This window comes from Cyclopterus lumpus, chromosome 12, assembly GCF_009769545.1.
Source record: "Cyclopterus lumpus isolate fCycLum1 chromosome 12, fCycLum1.pri, whole genome shotgun sequence".
Classification (NCBI taxonomy): domain Eukaryota; kingdom Metazoa; phylum Chordata; class Actinopteri; order Perciformes; family Cyclopteridae; genus Cyclopterus; species Cyclopterus lumpus.
In genome coordinates, this window is record NC_046977.1 from 17,264,111 (window position 1) to 17,288,313 (window position 24,203).

Here is a 24,203-nt window from a genome sequence, read left to right on the forward strand (position 1 = left end):
ATATATTCTAGAGGTAAGATGAGTGATAAATGATTTCAAGCACCTTTTGTTTGAGACATGTAAATATCTCAACAAGAGTCCAATGTTTTTTCCTTCCTCCTTTGTAGAAAGAGGATGCTTCGCGGTGCGACCGCCCGGGTTCCTCGGCATCGGGCCAGCGGGAGCCGAGCTGCACGCTACCGCTCGCGTGTGGTGATTAATCACGCGGTGACTCCGCGCCTCTCGGGCCCGCCAGCCACTGCGGCCGCATGAGGTCCGGGCGGAACATCTGGGGATGTCGGAGGGGTGACCACGGCCCATTCGTCTCCCCGGGGACAGCGACCAGACGTGTCGCCTCAATCTCACGTCGCCGTCCCTCCCCCCCTTCTTACCTCCAGGGTCCCGGCAGACCCAGCTTGGACAAAAAGGTGTGCACTCTTATTACATGACACATAACACTCTGAGGAGCTGTGAACAGAGGAAGGCGATGTCTCGGGGCTGCACATCAGCGACAATAACAAGCGGGGCCGGTAATGTGGCTGTTTGGTTGAGCTATCGAGAAGAACAACAACCTGCTGGGCGCGGGAATAAGGCCTGACACGTCGCTTGAGAGGAAACGGCTTAAGACGGGGATGCGGCTTAAAATACCACCGCAACAGAGAGACCAAAGTGGCACAGGATCAGACCGATAATAAAGATAAGTCTTAAAGTTCTGCTTAAAGCAGCGCGTCGGCATGAAAGGGCTGAAAATACGCACCGCTTGATGAGCAATAAAGGAAACGGAACAATACAAAGAGCTGTCAGTGGCACGTCTTTCATTGCAGGCAGATTGGTCTTGCTGGAAATAACTACACGGCTTCTAACAACACAAACCATCCTCGTCCAAAGTAAAAAGCAGCCCGGGCCGATGTCACAAACGCAGCAAGCCGTGTCCTCGCATCATGTTCAGCCGCTAAGACTATTGTAATAGGAGGTAGCTTTTAGTTCTGTGCACACTAGACCCAGTGGGCTTCATTAAACCGACGGCAGTGACTGAAAATGTAAAGATCAAATATACACTCGCACACAATTTAAGAAAAGGGATTATTTAGATGAGCTCTGTTTATTGTAGCAATACACAACTGGTTGCATGAAGAAGAAAAAAGAAGAACTAAATCCACATTTAAATGCTCTCAATGCAGGTGACCTACATATTAGACCATGAAATATGCAAAGCATGATTTAACAAATGCTTCCAGTGGGCAGAAGACGCTTCGCCACACTAAAAAAAAAAAAAATCCGCCGAATTACGCTCGCGATCCGCCGAGCGTTTTTTTTTTTTCACGTCAGGCATTGTGTGTGCTGTGGCTTATTTTGTAAACATGAACCCAATTCATATCTGAGGCGCAATCCTGGTGATTCACGGTGAAATCAATTCAGGCGGAGATGAGATAAAGTTAAGGCAGATGAGGTATTTTGAGGCAAAGAAGAAAACCAGCTGATTATGCAGCCCCACACACACACACACACACACACACACACACACACACACACACACAACATGCCTCTGTACAGCAGAGATACCACCACCCCCCGGCGATCATCCATCATGCCGTCACACAGGAGGGAGGAAATGCAGCCAGGGCAGGTCTGACATGAGGGAATCATGAGATATACATGTGCTGGCTTTGTTCACAGGTCTCTTTCTCTTTTTTCTTCTCTCCGCCCCGGGGCTCAAACACGAGGACTTTGGATGGACCTCCCGCTAGTGTGATGTTTGACAGGTGGCTGCTCATTGTTTTGTTTTTTTTTCCTTTTACTTCAGAGGCAAAGATCAGATGTTTTTAAATCCCGCTTCAATCGCCGCTATCTGACGTTTCTAGGCGCACGCACACACAAAGGGACCTAGAACACATGACTCTCAGTGACTTAGCCGGGTGTAACGGGATTAGCGTGGCTCTGGCGAAACGTTAGCACAAACCACATGGATATAGCCTCTAATCTCTAATGTGAAGGTCAGTTTATCTCTCAAAATAAATTACTCTCAAACCGCGCGCAGGGAAATACAAATGCACACGTGTTCCAACACACACACACACACACACACACACACACACACACATGTTAGGAGGATGAAACAACGTGAATGGAGCAATGGGTGCCGGGCTCGGCCTTGCTGCCGGTCACCACTTTCGTTTTTTTCTCGTACGAATCTTCGTACAAAAAGCAGCTGCTGTGTCTGTTGTGTGTTTTAAGGGCGGGGCCGGCATATCTCAGGCCACACCCCCGATGGGGAATTAAACCGGAGTGTTCCCTGTCCGTGCTCCTGTAAACACAGCTTGATCAAGAACCAAAAAAGGGATGCAGTGTGCTGGCAGGGAGCAAGAATTGATCGGACCTCTTGCAAAATCAGTTTGGCATTGAAGAAGTGTGATATTATGAACACATTTATAATTATCCTTTAATTGAAATTGTTAGTAGTCAAAAGAGGACATTTCAAACTAATTATGTAGGGTTTTTACAATAAAAGATTGCTTCAAAATAATGAAATGTACAATCTAAATAAATAATTTAGGCTCGGATAGTAACGAGAATGATTTTAGATGTCTCTGAAGAAAGGTCCGGACCACTACTTGATTGTTTTCACACTGAAGAGAAAAATGAATGCAGCAAGTTGTCCTAAATTACTCGTACAAGTCACTTCAGATCCAAACCAGTGCTTCTTGCATGAGACCCATTTCTTCCCCATGAGGTACATGACCTATTTTACTTTTGTCTGTCCATGTAATAATAATAATGTACACTAATGTACCCATTTGACCCATCGTTAGTTATTAAGGAGCAGTGGGCTGCAGTGAAGCGCCCGGGGAGCAACTGGGGGGTTCAGTGTCAAGCTCAAGGACACTTCAACATGAACAATGGGCAGAGCGGGGATTGAATCGGGTACCTTGTGGTTACGGGACAACTCTCCCCATGACCTAATGGTAAATTAATGTAATTAATGTAAAAGTACTCACCATAACGAAGACAGATGGCGATAGAACGTAGATATATATATATATCTAGATATAGAATTTATTGCTTTGAATTGTTAGATTCTAACATTGTTGTTTGAATCTCTGGCATAAATGAGGCTCCATTTCAAGACTGTGTTGATGCATGTTTAACACACTGCCATCTATTTTCGTCCGAGCACAACTTAAGCTTCACATACTACAGTGCTGGTAATTATTAGTCTCTTAACAGTTTGCGTGGGCTGATGTAAATCTGCAATCAGAATAATGTTCCAGCACCTGAGCTTTGTTTCCAACTGGAAACCATATTGTTATGGTTTATATCGACCGAATTTAACAACAACAACAACAAAAAAAGAAAGAAAGAAACAAAAATAGGAAAACAACAGAGGAATCTGGGACATTTCAGCTGAATGAGATTGATGTTGTACAATCAAAAACACTTTCACTGCAAGGTCACACTAATAAATAAATGTTTAAGCCCACAACAAGCATCGATAAAAAGAGAACACAATCAAGATTCCTCGTGCTCATCATGACTACATACTGCATGCTATGCATCACTGCTGTAAAGGCAATGACATCCTGACAGGAGAAAGAAGAGGGAGGAAGAAGATAACAGATGTGCTGTTAATTGGCAGAAGGGAATCAGTTGTTTTTTTTGGTTGGGAGGCTAATGTTGAAATTAGTGTTTTGCTTTGTTGGCCTCCAACCACATGTTCTGCACCAGGACTCTCAGAAACGGATGAAATACACGTTCAGACAAGTACATCATGTGGACGAGAACATTGCGTAGATGGTAATGTTCCAGAATGTTACTCCACATCATTTCATCAGTTTCCGTTCTTATGATCAATGTTGCTCCCATGTACTCTTTACTAAATATCTTTTAACGCCCCCGTTGACTGCATTAATACAATTTCCTATCAATGCAAGTACCGAATGTTCTTTCTTTTTTTTCCCACTGTTGCTCCTCTATCACTTAATCACCCAGAAGGCACACACGTCTGCTGGAGTGAACCGAGCTGAGCAGCTTGAAGCGGTTGCTCGGTCGGCCGTGTTTTCAGTTTGACGAAAGTCTTAGTGAAAAGACTCAAGGTCATATTCAGGATGTTCTCGCTGAGTGAATCGGCAGGGCAAACAAGAACGAGCTTCTGTTTGAATTAAACATTTTCAAGTCCTATGAATGCTGAGGTCTTTAAAGATCCACAAAGGTGAAGTTTCGCTGCAGCTCCCTCCCTTTTTTATTCTGTCTCTTCCTCTACCGAGCGGTTCATCGGCACTAGATGGATGAGCGGCGAAGCGCACCGTATCACACGGGGGACGAAGAAACGTGGGATTTTATTCCAGGGCAGTCAAAAGGAGTCCAACAAAGAACAACGACAACAACAAAAAAGAGAGGTGACCAAAAAACAAATGGAAAAAAATGTCTCCTTTCATGTTAACAACAACGAAATATAGCATCTTACAAAACACTCTGTGGAAATGTCAACTGAGATGCTCAAACCAAAATCATACACAACTTAACTGCGAGAGAGAGACTAGGATCTATATTTTTCAATCAATTTCGTTTAAAATGTTACTGTTTATCAAAAACTTACAACAAAACTAAATCACGCAAAACAAACAAACAAAAACAAGAAATGAATAGTGAAAACACAGAAAAATCACAGAACGTCTTTTAGAGTCCAAATGTTCACAAAGAGTTTCGTGTTTTTTGGAGCAGTCAGCAGCCTCGTCAGAATCAAACTCACGCCTTCTGACCCTTTACTCTTCACACGGTTTTTCCTTGTTTTCAATTGCTAGTTTGGGCAGTCCTGAGAGGAAGTTCATTAGTGTGTGTATCAGTGGTGGCTGGCCATGTGGCCTGGCACCACCTTGAGCCACAAAAAAATATATAATAATAAATGATACAAATTGTCAATATTTGTGTTTTTTACATTTGGAATATACCCAGTAATATTTATGAAAATAGGATATAAATATATGCTTTTCCTGCATGTCCTCTCTGCCTGTCTGCATGTCTCAGCTGTGGTCGGGCCAAATAGATTTGGCCCAAAAGAGGCGGGTCTAAGAAGCAGTTTAGCCAATTACTGATTAAATTGATTGGATAGCCCTGCCAAAAAAAACATTACACCAGCCGCCTCTGGGGTGTATATGTTTTTTTTTAGTAGAGTAGCTTGGACCATAGATAAAAAGACGTAAAGAAAAGTGTTCTCCTAATCCTTCAAACCACGTTGCTGAAGAGTCTCACCAGTCTGGAGCACTCAACAAAGAGATGGTGGATGGTTTCTGCCTGAGAGCAGAAAGGACAGCGGTCTCCTGATCCAGGGTTGAGGTGCACCAGATACCTGTTTGTAGCTATGGCCCCATGTTTAATCCTCCACTGAATGTCCGAATGTCTGCAAAGGGTTTGTACAGGGACTGCCAACAGCCCCCTGGTGAGAGCCCCCTACCAAAAAACTCGGTCCTCCTCGACACCCTCAACCCTGTCAGAAAACGCAAGTTAGAGACCTTGACAAACACATTAATGTCGTCAGCATATGCTGACACCACCAGCGAGGGCCGTTGCGGCAAACTACCTAACATGAGGCCTGACAGACAGGATCTCAACCTGTATAGAAGAGGCTCAATGGCAATAGAATATAGCTGTTCAAAGATAGGACATCGCTGTCTCTGGACCTGAACTGGACAACTCAGCGTGCCCCCCCACCTTCACCAGACAAGAAGCTTCCTAGTACATCAAACCCAACAGTGACACAAACCCTTCACCAAACCAAATGCCCTTAAAGTGGAAAAAAGAAAACCAGATTAAAGTAGTAAGAGGGAGGAGCATCCATGTCCCTAACACTGGTGAACCTCGAGCTGACCAAAGCTCCTTTTGTTCTCGTAGAAATAAACCTAGTTGTTGCTTCTTCTGTTGAAGCCTGTGAGTGTCTGTCCCAGTGTGAGTGAATAGACTGTGCTCCAAATCCCTGATTTCATTTCCTCGATCCTCAATGAGCCTTTTGACTTTTACTGTGGATTGACTTGTGTACTGTTGAACAATGACGCGTATATGTGCCTTTCCTATTTCCCACCACTGACTCAGGGACTCAAAATCACTCTTCTTTCCTCACCAGATCCCCCAGAAAGCCTCAAACGTTTGACAGAAATCACTGTCCTGAAGCACCTTAATGTTAAAGTGCCAGTAAGAGCTGCACTTGGTTGGTGAGGTGTGCACATCTAAAGTGACTAGGTGATGGTCGGTCAATCCTACTGAGTAAATGTGAGAGATGTAAACCCTGTCCAGCCTGGCTGCCCTAATGTTCCCATCCAACACCTTCACCCATGTGTACTGTCTAGCCTGGGGATGTTTGACCCTCCTTACATCCACTACACCTGACTCTGTAATCACCTGTGATAAGGTGGTAGATGACTGGAGGTGAGGTTCCTTTCCTGTTCTATCCAATAAGGAATCTATGGTAAAATCCCCCCCATCACTACACACTAGTTCTGATCACACTGCTGCAAGACATCTCTGAGTTTGTGGAAGATGTCCGTTCTTTTGTGAGCCCAAGTTTGGAGCATAGATGTTAATAAAAACAAATGTAATGCATTGTATGGAGGCTTTGACCACCAGAGCCCTGCCTGTCACTATCTCTGTGGAGGAGATGATGTTAACATCCAGCCCAGGTGAGGACAGAACGGCTACACCTGCAGACAGGTTGGTCTCATGAGACAGGACATACTAGCCCCTCCACCACAAACCCCAGTCTATCTCATTGTGTGGGTCACGGTGTTTTTCCTGCAGGAAAACGATGTGTAGTCGTTTCTGTTTGATCATCTCTGCAGCGACCGCTCTCTTCTCTCGGTCCCTCCCATCGTTAATATTTAAAGAGCCAACCCTCACCTTGTGCATTGAAAAATGAAAAAGAGCAGTGATGTTAGACAGCCAACCGTAACAGAAAGATTAAGTGCAGCACTTAATGACAGACTCAATTAAAGGTGTTCAACCTTTTGGAACTTTTATCCCTGTTCATCAGCTTCCTGAGACTAGTCATGTGCTTTGTAAGACGGAAACGTTTCTTTTCATCTAATGACTCCACACCAACCGCTTTCTGAACTGCTGAAAAAACTTTTCACAAAACCTTTCTGCGTCTGGAAAATGCTGTAAAGCTTTTACAGATTTTCCAAACGTTTCATCCAGGAAGTTATTAATTTCCTGTAGCTTGTACAGATCTCCCCTGTAAGCCTTGGGAGTATGTGACAGAGAGGCATTCAGAGTCCGTGTCATACTCCATATCCTCCTCCACAACACAAGCCTCCCCTCTCACCTCTGGACCTGCAGCCTGACTTTGGTCAGTTTCATCTGTCGGCCCTTTGCTGCTGCTTGCTCCACTTTCCCTCCTCTGTTGTTAGACTCAGCTGAGTTCTCCTCAATCATTTTTCCTCCGTCTCTGTTCCACGACCTGTCTGTCTGACCACTGTGCCCCTCCTCGGCCCCGGTCGGCGGGTCATCGCCTCCACGCGGAGCAGCGACCTCGGCCGGCTCGTCATTCAGCGGAGCCCCGGTGTTACTAAGCTCCTCCGCCAGTATGGCCCCCGGCTCGGGTGGTGCCCTTCAGGCCGGCCTGCGAGGACAAGCGGTCCGCTTGTGCCCGACCTTCCGTACACTTAAATACCTGATGCTACCTGTGCTGGCGTACACCATGTAGTGTCCCTCCTTGTTTTTCACCCTAAAGGAGACATCCAGCATCTGAGACGGACTACTAAGGAACATTAACACCTGTCTCCTGAAGGATTGGACATGTTTAAGTTTGTGATTTTTACAACCAAGCCCAACATTTCTGAAGCTGCTCGCTAGCTTCCAGAAGCTGCTCGCTAGCTCCAACAACTGGTTGGGGATGAACACCGGAGATGGTGACCCGGGTGGTGGGCACTGCGAGCGGGAAAACCTGCAGATAAACGCCGTTCAGCGTGACACCGCGCGATATTCAGCCACAAAACTCTACTGTTTTAAAAACACCAGCACACCTCGGTTCATCCTGGAGGTGTAGCAAAGGTTATCGTGTCCCACATGGTCTCCCACAGCCAGGAGAACCGCCTCTACCGGGACACCCGGGCTTAGGCTGAACCCAAACTCAATGCCTCAGAGAACAAAGACGGTGTTCTGTGTACAAAACACTCAAATACACCGACAAACCCTCAATCACACAGTGAACTATAATGGAAAAAATTACGAAAAGTTTGAAAATAATCATCAATAATTTACCACCACTCTCTCTCTCGTGGAAATCGGTGGTGGAGAGAGAGAGAGATTAAAGTGTGCAAGTAACTTGGGAAATAAATCAATATCGACTTCTTGTTTTACATTGGAAATGTACAACAGTCTATTTTTTGTAACGATAGCTATTAATGCTGGATGAGATGAGACCAGCCTGAACTCACATATTGTGTGTGTTCTTTATATTGCAGATACAACATATGTTATTAAGATTATATCTTAATAACATATGTTGTATCTACTACTTATAGAATTTGCCAGTGTATGGTTTTTTAAACGTTAACATAAGAGCATCCATCCATCCATCCATCCATTATCACCCGCTTATCCGGGGTCGGGTCGCGGTGGCAGCAGGTTCAGCAGGCCGACCCAGGCTTCCCTCTCACCCGCAACACTTTCCAGCTCATTCTGGGGGATCCCGAGGCGTTCCAAGGCCAGCCGGGAGATATAATCCCTCCAGCGTGGAGGGATTATATATATATGCTCAACATAAGAGCACAGAATGTAAAATGGTTAGAACACAGTTTTGTGTAAGCCAGTTATTTAGACTGTGGGGAGTTGGCTGTGGATAGTAACTTGATATGAAAAATAACCTAATGAATGAAGAAAAGTGTTTTTGTTGTTGTTTTAATCAAAAAGATGAAGGTCTTTCATTTGTATTGCGCAGCTCAGCCCTGACGGTGATCAGAGCTGACACCGAGGCCTTTCAGACGCCGATGTCCTTGGTGCCGAGTTCACCGAGCGTCTGCCTTTTTGTCACAGTGAATTATTTGCATGTACAATTCTAAAGGATGATTTGACTTCATGTCGATTTTATTAACAACAAGGCCGTCCTGTATTAGAGGAATTCAGAAATGCTTACACTTTGTGCTCAATGTAAATGTAGGCTTACGGAACTGTGTGACTTCAAGTCTCCAGGGTTGATGTGATCGAAGGGATCAACTGTTGTGGAAACACAAGCGCCAATGGCGTATTGACGAAATAGAAATAAACATTGCCGTAAAGAGTCTAAAAGAGTTGTTCATGATGTCTCTTGATGTCTCTTTTTTTTCTGATATCCAAGCACAAACGGGCAAAAAAAAAAGCACACGTCGGCGCAGGCTCGGGTGCAAAGTGCACGCTCACAGCCCAAATGTTTGTGGTAAGGCAGCGCCTCCGCCAATGTGAAGCTCCTCATGTCTCTGGGCACCCGTTGAAATGACTGCCCTCTCATTAATCTCCCTGTCCACAGTGCAGATCTCCCCTAATTACAGCCATTGTTTACCTTTGTGCTGGCACGCCCGTTGAATTATTGATGGCTGCCCTGCCCCAGTCAGTTCCAAGGCCACGCCAATAGACAGATACCTGCCAACACAACACCCCCCTAACCCCTCCCCTTCCCATCTCCAGTATGACAGTTGGCTAAATTAATATTATGCTAATAGCAATTAGTTTCGTGCTGTTGTGCACAGAGAGACGCGCCATCAGTGCCTGCTTATGTTGCGTTAGGCGCATTTGATCACAGGGATAAATCATAATTTTATGTTAGAAATGCATCATCAGGTGACTTTCCGACGTTGCATATCGTCGCGTCTCGGAAGACATCATCGCTACCATCCACGATTCTCCAAGGATCGCACCTTAATTTGCGGGGTAAACAAATGACCCTTGGAATTATTCATATGGAATCATCCTTACCGCTCATCGCGTGAATTGATATTCTTCTGATGCACAATACAAGTCATATCCAATTTGCGAAAACCTGCCGTCGGTGGCCCATTACAACCCTCTAATGGCGCGCATATATAAAATCCCTCTATCTTGACGGCAAATAATAAAAAAGCAACTGAGACCAAACCAAATCCATGAATGATTACCCCCCAACAATAAGTAAATCCGCAGAACTAAAATTCAATTTTCAGAAATCCCACAGTCCTACTGCTAGACGCCATTCAAAGCTCATGAGGATTTGGACTTAAAGCGACTTAGAGGTGATTTATGCAGTAACCCAAATGGCTGTGCTCGGAGGAGAAGAAAGGCCCGGGCCTTCGGAGAGAGAACCTGTCTCCGTGTCATGACTCGCTGTAGATACACTCTGCTCCTGACAAGCCGGGGTGCCTCCCGCCTTGTATCAGATTGCCCCATGATTGTGCTCCGCTGGGTGTTTCCAGCGTGCGCCCTCGTGGCATGCCGCCGGGGGCCGACGCTCTTCTCACTGCTGGATAGAGAGAGAGAGAGAATAAAAGATCAATCTTAAATGTCAAAACTATTTGAGGTATCTCTGACATGGTTGTTTAGAACAGTTCCGCTCGAGGATACCAATCTATGAAGGGTTTCTACAAAGTATCTCAGTGGACGTTGCATCCTGTTTGGAAATACACACGGCCATATATCATGTGTTAAAATGACGACAGGGACGCTAGACAGCATAAGTTCATAGTTTAGGTCACAACTTTGTGGAACTTTGTGAACAGTTTTCCAAATTGAGGGAATATCGCGAGAGGCAAAAGCTGCTTTATGAGGGGAGACATCCGAGGAGAATAGCGTCAAATATAAATACCAAATAAAACGTACACTATTTATTTTGTTTTAGAAGTTTTGTATGTTTAAATATGTCATGTTGAAATATACAAATTAGGCATGATATCATCAAATATTTGCAAATTAGCATACATAGCAGAATAGAAATCTGAACATTGGAAAAAGCCTGGTTTCATTTTTTTGACAAATAAGAGTCAAAGTTTTTTAAAAAGGGAATTTTTGGTTAACTCTTTGGATAACTCCATGTAATAGCCATTACCTTTCTATTGTTGCTAAGTTTTTCTGAATACGATATCCTAAAAATATGGCTATGAATGATATCTGAACAAATGCCTCAGTGAAAACCTTCAGAACAGAAAGAAATGTAAATGGTAAGTTTGATGAATGTAAGTGCTACTGCAGTGGAGATTTCTAGCTCAGAGTCTGAGAATAAAAGTCATTTTGAGTCAGTGATTAGATGTATTGTTAAATTCCATGCATGTCCAAGACACTACAGGTGTTTTTCTATAAAGTTGAGTTTTAAATAAGCACATGAGGCCCTTTCTAATACTATCTTGATGAATTTAAAAGAACTCTACAGAAGCAAATATGCAAAGTGGTAAAATGAACACCTTTCTTTTCAGCGAAATAGCTGTAAATTGCATGAACATTTTTATTTTTTTTTGCCTGTAGTTTCTCCACTCAGAAATGTGTACGAATGATGTTGTAATAACAAGACAGGCTGTGTGATTTCAGTGCACACGGTCATTCTTGACAAGTATTCATTTTCATAGTAATAGCTTCTTTTACAAACGGGCAAGTGTTTCCTGTCCAGCACCACCGCTGGCGTGCACATTACAGAATGAGGCGGCAGCTGTTTAAAGGAGCGGAAGGCTCCATATTTTTGGGTGGAGTCCAGCATGCATGACCAATTGTGGCGTTAAATTGTCTCACTGGGAATTAGAGCATGAAGGGGTGGTTTGAAGTATGGAAATCCTATGCTTCCTCAGCTGAGCTGAAAGCGATGTGATGCAGCATTTAACCTCACATATGTATTTGCTAAATCTGTCTATTTATTTATGTCCATAGATCTACAGCAGATAGACTCAACCCGTAGTCCTTCAGACAGAAAGGGAAATTGTGTGGATGCAGAATACTCATTAACCTAGGAAATAATGTAATTCAAGATGTGTATATGAGGTGTATATATACAGGTTATTATAAAATGTTTGTACATTCCTTTAACACGAATGGAATGACAATCTGGCGTGTGGGAGGTTTGCTCATACTGACTAATATATATATACATACTGTTAACTCTTGCTGCACACTTTGTGCATTTGTGTGTGTGCACACTTGTGCGTCCGTCTTTGTGAGGACCGGTTAGATTTTTTGACAGAATGAGGACATGTTTGGAAAGTGAGGACATTTTTTCAGTTGAGGGTTCTGACTTGGTTTTGAAGTTCAGGTGATAGGGGGAGGGTGAGGAGCGAGGTAATGCAGTGTGTGTGTGTGTGTGTGTGTGTGTGGATGTGGGTGTGGGTGTGGGTGGGTGTGTGTGTGTGGAGACAGAATGAGAGAGGGAGAGAACATTTTAGCGTGAAATCAACATTTTATAGAAAAAGTATTTTTCTACACAGAAACTTGGTGTACATTCATTAAAAATTCAATTATTTCCTCTGTCCTCATTTCCTCTGCAAGGCAGGAAAAAAAAACCAAGAACAAAGTGCGCTATAGCTTTGATCACTCTTTATCATAACACTTTAATACAATAGACACTGATAAGAGAAATGACTGATATCCCATGATCTATTGGATTCCTCTTTCTGAAAAAAGGGGAGAGACACTTTCTTGGGACTTTTATTAACAATCTGCTTTATATATTTGCATCAGTGGCTCACATACGCGTTGTTAAAATTGTTGTTATTACAGGTGCTTTGTAACATCTCACTCCAGCGAGAGCAGTCGGCAAGCCCAGGCTGCCGATGATGAGGGCCATCTCAGGCGTCAGGGGGGGCGGGGGCGGAAGGATAATAACTAGACAGCAATTGGAAAGGCTTGTCAAGTGGCATTGAAGTGTCACTTTCACACTGTGAATCACCACATCACAGAGGGGGTCTTGATAGACGTGATGTCAGGAAAGTGGACGGATCTTTATTGTAGGCTCGACACTACAACAACCAAAAGGTTGTTTTATTCAAGTGAATCCTTCTGGATAGCAAGTGTTCTTCAACACTTCCAAAGAAGAAGGGAAAAAAAACCTTCAAACTAAAACAAAAACAAAAAGATCCCACTTGCGTATGTATACCCAAGGGGTTAAACCGATCCCCACGGCTTTATTCAAGAAAGTCAGGACCAGCTTTTGAAAAAACATGTCCCGCATGAACAACATTGTTTTTCCTTCCGTCTAAAATAAATATGACAAAGGCTGTTTCAGAAATCAGGCGGAGAGCAGTGAAGTGGAAAGATAATAAAGAGAGCGCAACACAAGGCATTTCTCAAGTAGCAATAAAGTGTCACGTCCAGGATGTCAATCATCATCTAATGACTGAGGGGCCTCAGCAGAGCACGGGTGGATTAACACCGCAGCTGCCATGATGAATTTTGTACATCATGTAATGTGTTTGTTGTACTTGTACCGCATAGAGCTGAGCCCTTTCTAATGAACCCCACGAAACCTACAAGTCAATTATGCACTCTTCCTTTGGTGCTGATTCTCAGCAGTCCACAGAAGAAAAGCATACAAGAAAAGATGAAATCATGATTGTATAATTATGGTTACTATTTAAAATCGCACTGCTGAAATTGTCCATGCTTTCAAAAGGAATTGTATAACTAAATAAAGAATGATATAAGGAAAGACATTTAAAGAGAGAGAGAGAGATCTGCCTGTTCCAGTTATTGTAGCTGTAAAGTTCTCTTTTGCAATTTAATTGTTTTCATTATTGATCTTAAAATTGTTGTTGCCACTGTCATCACCTCATAGAAAACACAGAAGAAAAACATGTTCAGTGATTTATGGAAAGCACCATATCACTATTCATAAGGGACTGTTCGGTACCAATCCAACACAAAGGCAGCACCTATTTATCTAACTATTATGGACTGACGGGGAAGATGTAGTGACTTACATACATCTAAGGGATTCAAAACACAAGAGATTTATCATTTTAAATGGAAGAAGAAATGTAATTCTTGAAAACTTGTATTCCCTAACATGGGAAATGTAGGATCCAGGAATTACCGCCGTGCATATCAAGTGTTTTTCTTCAGACAGGCATGTCTTTAAAACGCCATGCCTCCAGGCTTGTTGTTTCGAGTTTAACAATAATTTATTACAATTGCATATATTTGACTAGTGCAAAGTCTTTGGCGATTGGACTGAATTAGGTTAAGCAAGGGGTAGTGACGCTGATATCTAGGAAGGCAGAATCCCCCCATGGAGTCCACAGTTGCTGTAACCCGATGATGAAAGATGAGCAGGACTGATGCTGACTGGAGGAGCCTGGGGGGGAGGAGGGTCGCATCGGTTTGAGCAGAAATGGTAACTGACAGCAGCAGAGACATATTGTCAAAGTTTGCCAAGGACGCTGTGATTGGCTTACAGAACTGTTCCGCCTCGGATTTGTTCATTCATCGTACACGCCCCCAATCAGCTGATGGAGTCATCGCCAAAGACTAAGAGGCTGCTTATGAATGAAGAGTGTAAAGAGTGTCTTCCTTACTGAACTTCTGCTTGTGTGTCATTTGATTGTGGCTATGTGGGACTTTGTTCCATGACATTTGCATTGGTTCATGCTCAGGAGTGTTCTGACCTTCTACTTTGAACTGTAAAATAAAGACAAAATACCACCAAATAAACCAATGAAAAAGAAAACTTCTTAAAATGATAACAAATGTCAAAGTGCTTAATGTCGTTGAGTTTCTGCTGCAATTTAGCAGAACTGAGACAGAAATAGGCATTGTCGTCATCTGTAGGAGAGGAAATCAAATGACATCTTCCAGATTATTTCCAAAAAACGGTCACGAATATTTCAGTTAAAAGAAACAGCATGGGACAACCCAAAACAGCAAAACATCAAAGCCCAAATCAAGAAAAAAAAAAACACCTACATTAATTGCTACTGGCTTTACTTTAAAAGACAGAAATGTGTGCCAAATCAATGGGATGGATTTGTATTGCTTCAAAAACAATTTTTGGATTTGGTTTTAATGTAGTTGCCGGAAGCTCTGCGACATCCATTACCTTTTTATCTGAGGTGCCGTTTCTCAGAATCGGGAGCCTGCTGGAGCCTCGAGGTTTAAAAGGTGCACATTTCAGCATAATAAAGGTGTATAGTATGTTAGTGAAAGTCCAAGGGCTCACCCTTGGACTTTCACTAACATACTATACACCTTTATTATGCTGAAATGTGCACCTTTTAAATGTACATTGTACATTGAGAATAAAAGAGGCCTAAAACTGAGCATTTTCTGGACTACAGGTGTAGTCTAACATCTCCGGAAGATACCGATGGTGACACAAGACATTATTTTGGACAGAGGACTGTGAAACCATGAAAGGCCTTACTTTAGTTTACAATTGGGAAGTCTTTGCTTTCTGGTGCAACTGCAACTTCAGGTATTATTAGATAACAATAGAATGACACATGTGATCCACCAGAAAATGGATTTAGGACCAATAACTCATTATCTGTTGGACAATTTTGGAATGTCATGCAGGTTTGGTAGAAGTACAGAATGGATGAAACAAGGAAGAGGAGTTTAACTCACATCGGTTCTACTTCATAGACAAAAAGATGACCTGAAAAACAAAGTCATACCTTGACATTGTGCCAGGCTTTCTGTGTTTCATCTTTGTTTTTGCAATCCTTTGATGATAAGGTGTACAGAAACAGAACAGAGTGCGCCATATTAGTTAATTAACATTTCCTCCAAGGTCTCCGTGTTTGCCACCATTCCAGTTTCTCAAAACAAACTAAAGAACACCGAGTTCTGGCATATAGAGGTGAAGTATTTCAACTAGAAAGAGTTCATTTCAGAATCAACTTTATTGGCCATGTATGTGTGCACATACATTGAATTTGACTCCGGTTTCACGTCCGCTCTCGTAATATGTAATATACAAATAACAAGTTAAATATAAAAAAAAAATTAAAGACAACAGACATTAAAGACAACACAACAGGCATGTATAATATAAAAACAACAACAATGACAATACATTGGGGATGTTAGTGCAGAAAGGTGGTAATAGTGCAAGTAGTGCAGATGGAGGTGTCTGATTAATTGGCCTGTGGAAAGAAGCTGGTCCTGTGTCTGGTGGTTTTGGCCTACAGTGCTCTGTAGTGCCTTCCAGAGGGGAGGAGTTGGAACAGCTTGTGTCCAGGGTGTGAAGGGTCTGCAGTGGTCTTTCCAGCCCGCTTCCTGACTCTGGAGGTGTACAAGTTCAGGATGGAGGGCAGGCAGGAACCAATAGTTCTCTGTGCAAACCTGACTATCCATTGTCGTCTGTCTCCGTCCTGTTTCAGGTTTCAGTGAAGCACATGGCGGCAGATCTGCTAAAGTCTGTCTTTGCTTTGTTTAGGAGCAGCAGCTCATCAATCTTGTTTGCCAGAGAGCGGACTTTCGCCAGATGAACGGACGGGAGCGCAGTTCGGAATCAGTTTAACAAGTGCTTTCCACCGTCGGCGTCTCCGGCAAATTCCGAGAAGAGCGGCTGCTCCTCCAACCAAAATCTCTGTAAAGCTTTCCGGGACGATGAAAAGCTCAGAAGTTTGACCAGTGGATTGACGGAAGTTTAAAAGGTCCTTCCTGCTTAATGTGATCAGAGAGGGAGAGCTGGAAACAAGAACAACAAACAAAAACAGAAAACGTTTGAGAGCGCGCAGTACCTTTGGTAGATCAAATTAATGGTGTGGTGGATGCTGTGATGGTTGTAAACGATTTCAAATTAACAAGGAAAGGATGTCCAATAAAATGACCACCAGGATGGCTGTGGCTCAGTGGTGAGCAGGGTCGTCCTTCAATGAGAGGATCGGCTCCCGTAGCTGTGCCTACTGCGTGTGAATGTTAGTTACTCCTGATGGGCAGGTGGCTCCTCCCATCAGTGTATGAATGGGTGTGAATGGGTGAATGATGTCATGTACTGTTAAACCGCTTTGAGCAAACGGAAGACTAGAAAAGCGCTTTACAATTATAAATTGAATTCAGTATTGTGATCTTATGCCCCGATTAGCAGGGCAATGCAATGTGTCGGTGCCTATCAGGCAAACCTCTAGTTCTGAAAAGTAAAGCCAATGTGGAAGTGCCTTAAACTTGAAAATGCAAAAAGAACAAGATGGTGACGTCCAGAATTTCAGACTTAAAAAGGTCAGTTCACAAACCAATGGGTAAAGACATGGTGACTAAATTCACTTCTTGTATACAGTCTTTGGTGCTTTCCAGAAATGTAACATCATTGTTAAAAAAAAAAAAAGTGGCCTGATGTGGAAATGTGGTTTGGGTTCAAATAACTACTTTGTTAAGGTTTGGGGACTGAATTGTCATGGTTACAATATGAAGTTAAAGAAAACTGCTTTATAATTCCAATATTTTGTTGAACTATCCATCCACACTGAACTTTTTCTACAAAAAATAACATCACCTCTCTTGTTACTGGCAATAATACTACGGCCCCTCGGCCGTTGTTGCTTGAATTTGAATATATGTAATTGTGGGGTACTTGCTCAAATGATGGGAATTTTATTTAACCTTTATTTAGCCAGGCGAAACAGATTAAGAACAAATTCTTATTTTCAACTGTGGCCTGGGAAGAGTCTCTTTCAACCAAATGTTCCTCTTCACTTTGTGTCAGGTTAATGTGTATTTCTCAGGCAAGCGGTGGTCGGACGTTCATAGAACATCAAATAAACCTCGACAGTGTCACTCCTAGTGGCGAGATACGTTGTCGTCGGTTTATTCTGTGTGTGTCGCAAGGACAGCCAATCGGTCTCTCATCGTGTTCTGACTATTAAACTCAGAATTAAAGACATGGAGATAAGTTTGACAATAAGTGCTTATAAAAAGGAGAGACAATGGCTTTTCAAAAAAAGTCACAGAAATAAGCCACTCTCACATGCTTAATCTCTTTCTGACATTTCGGCAATAAGTAATTCATAATGCCGGATGACAATTTGGAGTTTATCAGCCTTGCATTTCTACTCAACATCCCCTCTTGAACAACCTACGTTTTAGCATCGGGTCGGTCATGAGAGGGGTACACTTATTTATTCATCGTAATTGTTTTGATTCCAAAGTGGAGCATCAAAAACAATCATGCATTAAATGATTTAACAAACTCCTGGAAATATGAGGAAGTGAAGTAGAATTGGAGACAGTCTGACAATTTAGAAGACGAAAGCAAACGCAGACAATACTATTCTAAGTCAAGTTTATGAATATGCTATGAATGATGAATAGAAAAAAAGCTCAATAAGATTTTAAAATCAGACGCATGACTAGTACACTGCAGGGATTCCAGGATTAAAATATGATCAGATTTTGCTTAATCAAAGCTACTAGTTCAGACAAATCATGAATGATTTCATGGTGTAGCAGTGGGGGGTTTATCTATCGGGACACTCGGCAGAGCAGAGTCATTTTATCATTCATAAGGACGCCCAGTGAGTCAAATCCAGTGTAATTGAAGAAAAATATTTGGGGACACACTTTGTTGATAGTTGCTACTCCACTAACATTCAGCAGCGGACCATGAAAATAATTATTATCTGTGTAGCCTCGATTAAGTTATTTATTCTGTGCGAAAGGCCTCCTATTGCATTGAAAACATCTCTATTAATCAGTGTGGCTTATTTTGAGTCCATTCTACTTCTGTCTTACTAAACGTTCACTGTGCACCACGTGTATTAATTCACAGCATAAAAACGTCCCGAAAAATGTGTCACTATTTACCCCTGTGTGAGTAACAACAGGACCCACAGACCAGGCACAGATGCGGACTGCAAGAAGAAGAAAAAACACACTTGCCTAATATCGGTTATATATCTGTATTGGCACCTTGCCCGTACTACTTATTTTAAAATCAAAAGGCTCTCGACGCTGTGGATACTGGTTTTGGCTTTGCACGTCCTGCCTCCAGTCCATCCCTTGGCACAGGCACATCTGTGGTAATTTAATGGTTGCCGCCCAGGCCCCTGTGATCCTGTGGGAGTGCCTGTGCCCGCTGTAAGTGAGGCTGAACGCTTTATCCCGTGGCATTAGTCGTCCATGTTTGACTTAATACCCCAGAGTAGAGCTTCTATCCAGAGGCATTAGTGTCTGACACTCCACAGCTCAGAATGGGAGAGGCTCTCACTTCCTCCTCCTGCACCAACACTCCCACAAATATTCCCGTAACCCGTCTCCGTGGCGCCCGCCATTTGTCCTTTTTAAAAGGAAATCTATGGAGAAGGAAGTTGTGCAGATGCGTCATAATTTTTTTTAAGTGTTCCTTAATAACTGGTGCATTTGAGCTTGTTACCTTTTTTCTTTTGGATTTTTGAAAATATTTTTTAATCACAAAAATGTCAGCCTCTTAACATTACTTAACAACTTGCAACTTACGTTTGCATGTGCATTATTTGTAAGACTAAAGCATAGGATTTTCATAATCTGCAACATTTTAAATGTCAATACAGTCGAAGTCTATTGCACCACCACTTACACACGTAGTGTTCCAGCTCTCAGCTGTGTGTACACACACACGTTCAAGCCCCTACCACATGGACCGAGATTTGAATGTTGCGTCCAAAGATTAAAATTGTTTGTGTCATTATGGTAATGAAGGACAAACAATGTCTCCTGTCATCGAAAGCAATTAGTGGAGAAAATCCTTCTGCTTTAACCAATTCATTTTGTGTTTCTGCAGAGCACTACTCGATTTAAATAAGTGTTTTATCTTCATTTAATTTATTTTCCAACCTTCGAGATTATATGAACCGTTGTTTCTACGCACAGTTGCTAGCGACAGAAATGTTGTTGACGCACTGTATGAACAAAACTCAGAACTGCGATATAACCCCTCTACTGTGGGGATATTCTGTGGTGAATGCTTCTTTTCTTTCTTCCCTTTTGTCTGCCTCCCACAAGGCTGATAGCATTAACTTGTGCAGATTATCTCTCTGACCTATAGCTTCATGTTATCACATTCAAAGCCTGTGCACCGTCTTCACAACCTGTCTCCTTATTCTCATGGCAACCTCAGGGACGAAAAAAAGCAATCGCAGTATGGCATTGCACTTCATGGAGGGGACGGGCTATCCACAATGTCCTTTTATGTTCCTGGTCATAAACCGAGGAAGAGGAATCTTCAGGTAGCGTCTGCTTCATGGCAGTGGACTAAACCTCCAATTGCAACACATTTACTGTAATACTGGTACTTGGTGAACAACTGGGTTGATGGTCTTTGGTATCAACATGTTTGATTTATTAACATGAATGACAGATTAAGTTCACTGTACTACTTTTTGTCTCATTAGGTAAAGGATTTAAAGGTCATGGTAGAGTTGTTTTTATCTCCCCAATGTGTGTCTTGTTTGGTACCCTGTGTGTGTGTGTGTGTGTGTGTGTGTGTGTGCGTGTGTGTGTGTGTGTGTGTGTGTGTGCGTGTGTGTGTGTGTGTGTGTAGGGGGGACAGGAGGGCACTCTCTCACACCTGCAACTCCTCCACTCAGCACGCTCCTGCAGTACGTAGGAAGCTCAGCGCTAGTCAGATAGAGCCGCACGGCGTTCGTACCGATGCATTCAGGGACAATGCGTTCCTGTAAAGTCCACTCGGATTCAGGGCTGTCCCACTGTCAAATCCTCACGTGTTTAAGGGCCTCTTGCAAATATGTTGAGCCCTTTTACGCACACTTGCCGCATATCCGCATTTCTTTTCATGGCGTTGTGACGTTTAACATCCTGGTTACCAGGTGAAGCCCGGAGGCATAACGCACAAAAAAAGGTAAATAAAAAGGGAACAGCACAAGGGTGTTCAGCCATGGCTAGATGATCCATAAAAACAAATGAAATCATAGAAAATTAAAGCATATGCTGTATGGCGCACAGCTGGTTTATTTATCCATTTCTTTGAACTTTGCTTAATGAAGCTGTTTTGACAGAAAAACAAGTAAAACAATTATTTGAGAATTGCCTCTCGTATACTAAGGCAGGAGCCTGGAAGACGGTTAAATCAAATTAAAAATAAACAAATGTACAAAGCATGTGTTGCTGTCAATAAGGTAATATGTTGGATGTATACCATTTCAAGCCTCACATTCCAGTTAAATCTCTCAAGGTCATGAGAGGGCATATTTGTATTGGGCCGTACTACTTTGTCATAACATTACATCTTGAACTTTGACTCTTTGGCTCATACAGCTGTTGATTGTGAATCAGAGTGGTCAGAAAAAGCATGCTAGCTTGCATACTGCTAAAGGCTCCCGGACGCAGCAGACGTCCAGGTATTTGTGGCATACTGCATTTGGAAAACTACGTATTGGGACATATTAAATCTGCCATACAACATAGAATGGTAGTATTGAAGCACACACTATCTTAATATGCTGAAGATGGGCGTTCACTCTTTTATTTAAACCAACCAGAGATCAATGTCCATCAGCCAATCACATCGCTGCTGGGGGTCTCCTATCCTACTTACGGCTTCATCACGGTCTTAAACCGTATGATGTTATGATGAGGGTCTAATCGCCGAAGACTATTCACATAACACGGCCCTACAGTCCAGTCCTCGTCAAATGTTCCAGTTTCCCAACGTGGTACTAGTACCGGTCAGGGTGGTGCTCTTCATGAGTCTCCATCTTCCTGTGCCTTTTGGTCCATTCTCCTCCGGTGGTCTCCGCCTGCCTCGACACAGCCTGCTTCCCAGATTATAGCTCTGCTCTTCTTCGCAAACCCCAAATCAATTCTCACCAGACTCGCCCCTCTTGCTTGACCGGCAAATAAAACTAATAACAAGGTTCACTTCAAAGTGCACCGAATGAGAGGAAACAAATCCACACAGTTCATAAGAATTCTCCCCAAGAATCACTGACTTGTGAGCAAAGTGGACCCTGAATCTTTGGTTCAAGCGTAAGTTCAGTCTGTAATAATACAATACTCACATATATACATTGGACTATATGGTGACTGCACTCACCAAAACATGCTTACAAAGTACATAATGTGTGGGCATGTGATGTATAGTAATAAAGCCACAACCAACCATTTACTACCATGCAACATTTGAATGAGAGTGTTGTTGCAGTTTTGGGGTCCTTCTAATAAACCTCTGATTTAAACAAACCCAAAACCAGGTCCTGATGAGGCCGGATAGAACAGGTTAAAGGCTCTGAACACCCACACAGGTGTTTTCAGTAAATCTATCAGATTAAATATCTACTCAGTAGTGCGTGGGTGAGTTTGGACTGTAATTGATTGACGTCTTCCTGCGTCTCCCGGTAGCCGTGTTGCACCTGGTAGGGCAGGACAAATTACACCTTCATCACTGCTATTGGTAGACAGAGATTTGTGAGCTCATGAATTTCCATCAGAGCTCCGGCCCACCTTTAGTCTGAGCAGAGGTCGCAACAGACCGAGTATCTGAGAACACATCTGTGTGGGAGTTCGCAGCATTCAGAACACCTGCAAGGTTGTTTTTTTTTTACTATCTTTTAGTTTTGCTTATTTAGGAAAAGAGATTTTCAATGTTATAACACTCCACCAACTAACCTGCAGGTTATTAAACAATGTGTTTGAGTGTTAAAGCTGGATGCCTCAGTACGACCAAGCGTATGCTCCTAAAAAAATAAAATAAAATAAAAGACACCGAAGAGACTTTAACCAGCACACTGAGACTGTCCGTCTGTCATAAACTGGAGCTTAGCAAGGACAAAAAGTCAAACAGTTTATTATGTCATGTAAAGGCCACTTTAAAAGCTGAAAGAATAACAAACGCATAGAGAAGTGTAAATATGAATGTGGACCGGTGATCTCACTCTTGCACCAGCCTCAGTGTTGTAAGAGTGCAGGTTGCATATTGCCGTCGTGAAAGTCATTAGCTGGCATATTAATGCCGACATAAGAACAGGGTTTAACACTTAAGACGCTGAGGGATTACGCAAGCCCTTTTGAAGTGGATATGAGAAGTGCTTTTTTTTTCTGCTTGTAAATTGGGCCAGTAATGAGTGACACCGAGAGCACGGGGGGTTGACCACACACTCACCCTCCCAATTACAAAGAAGACAAAGATTTTGTTTTACACTTAGGGATATTGGACCTCTGTCGCCCTCACTCATGTCAAATTTAATATTGACCTGAAAGTGGCACAGAGAGGACACTCCATGAAAGACACACTGAATTAATGAACACAACAAGGGATAAGATTTGGGATGAAAGGCTTTGATTTATATTCAAATGAGAACAGGCCAAACATTTTTTTTTTAGGGGGTTTTAATGGTGGAGGTTTGAGCCTGTTTCACATCATCTGTGACCTTTAAAGCATGGCTGGCGTCCCTTGGCATTTTGGAACCAGACCGGCTGAGCACAATCGATCACACGCCGACCATCTTCGCGCTTTGTGCTGCTCCGTAAAAAAAAAAAACCACAAAAGTCGTGTAATGAGTAGGAGAGAGGGAATATACCTTCAAAAAGTAGCGTTGCGAGATTGTATACTCCACTTGTTCATCCAATCGGCCTCAGATTTATCTTTAAAGTGCACGCCCTTTCAGTGGGAACAGATTCCACTGGCGGCTTTCCAGATGCTTCTGTGCAACAAACTGTGAGGCGGGTCAGGTTACATTATAATGTGCCACTATTCCATCATACACACTCGTTTTAATTGATCAACTTCCCGAATCTTCAGTTTATTTTGCATAGCCCAAAATCATAAATGTGCCTCAGAGGGCTTTACAATCTGTACACATACGACATCCCTGTCCCAGGACCTCACATCGGATCAGGAAAAACTCCCCCCAAAAAATAGAAAAAAAAAACGTTCACGGGGAAAAAGGGGAAGATTGTTAACATGTAGTGAGTTTTTTTTAAAGGAGAATTAAGCTTCTTGTGCCTCTAGGCTCACAGAGTACTAATTATTTTTAAACCACGCCAATTCCTGACCGATCAGACGTTTTGTAATAAAGATCTTTATTATTATTATTATTATTATTATTATTATTATTATTATTATTATTATTATTTTTAGTTATTATTATTATTATTATTATTATTATTATTATTATTATGCATATGCTGACACCTTCACTAGAAGGTTTAAGACATGCCAATATGATGCTTGATGTAAATAAAGATTGGTTATTTGTTCTTTCATTCCTCAAGCACATAAACATGGATGTAAATTCAGACGATGTTTTCCACAGTAACTCGTCCAATGAGGATCTCCTCCGTCTGTGCAGTCAATGCAGCTCTTAATGTGTTTCACCATTCAA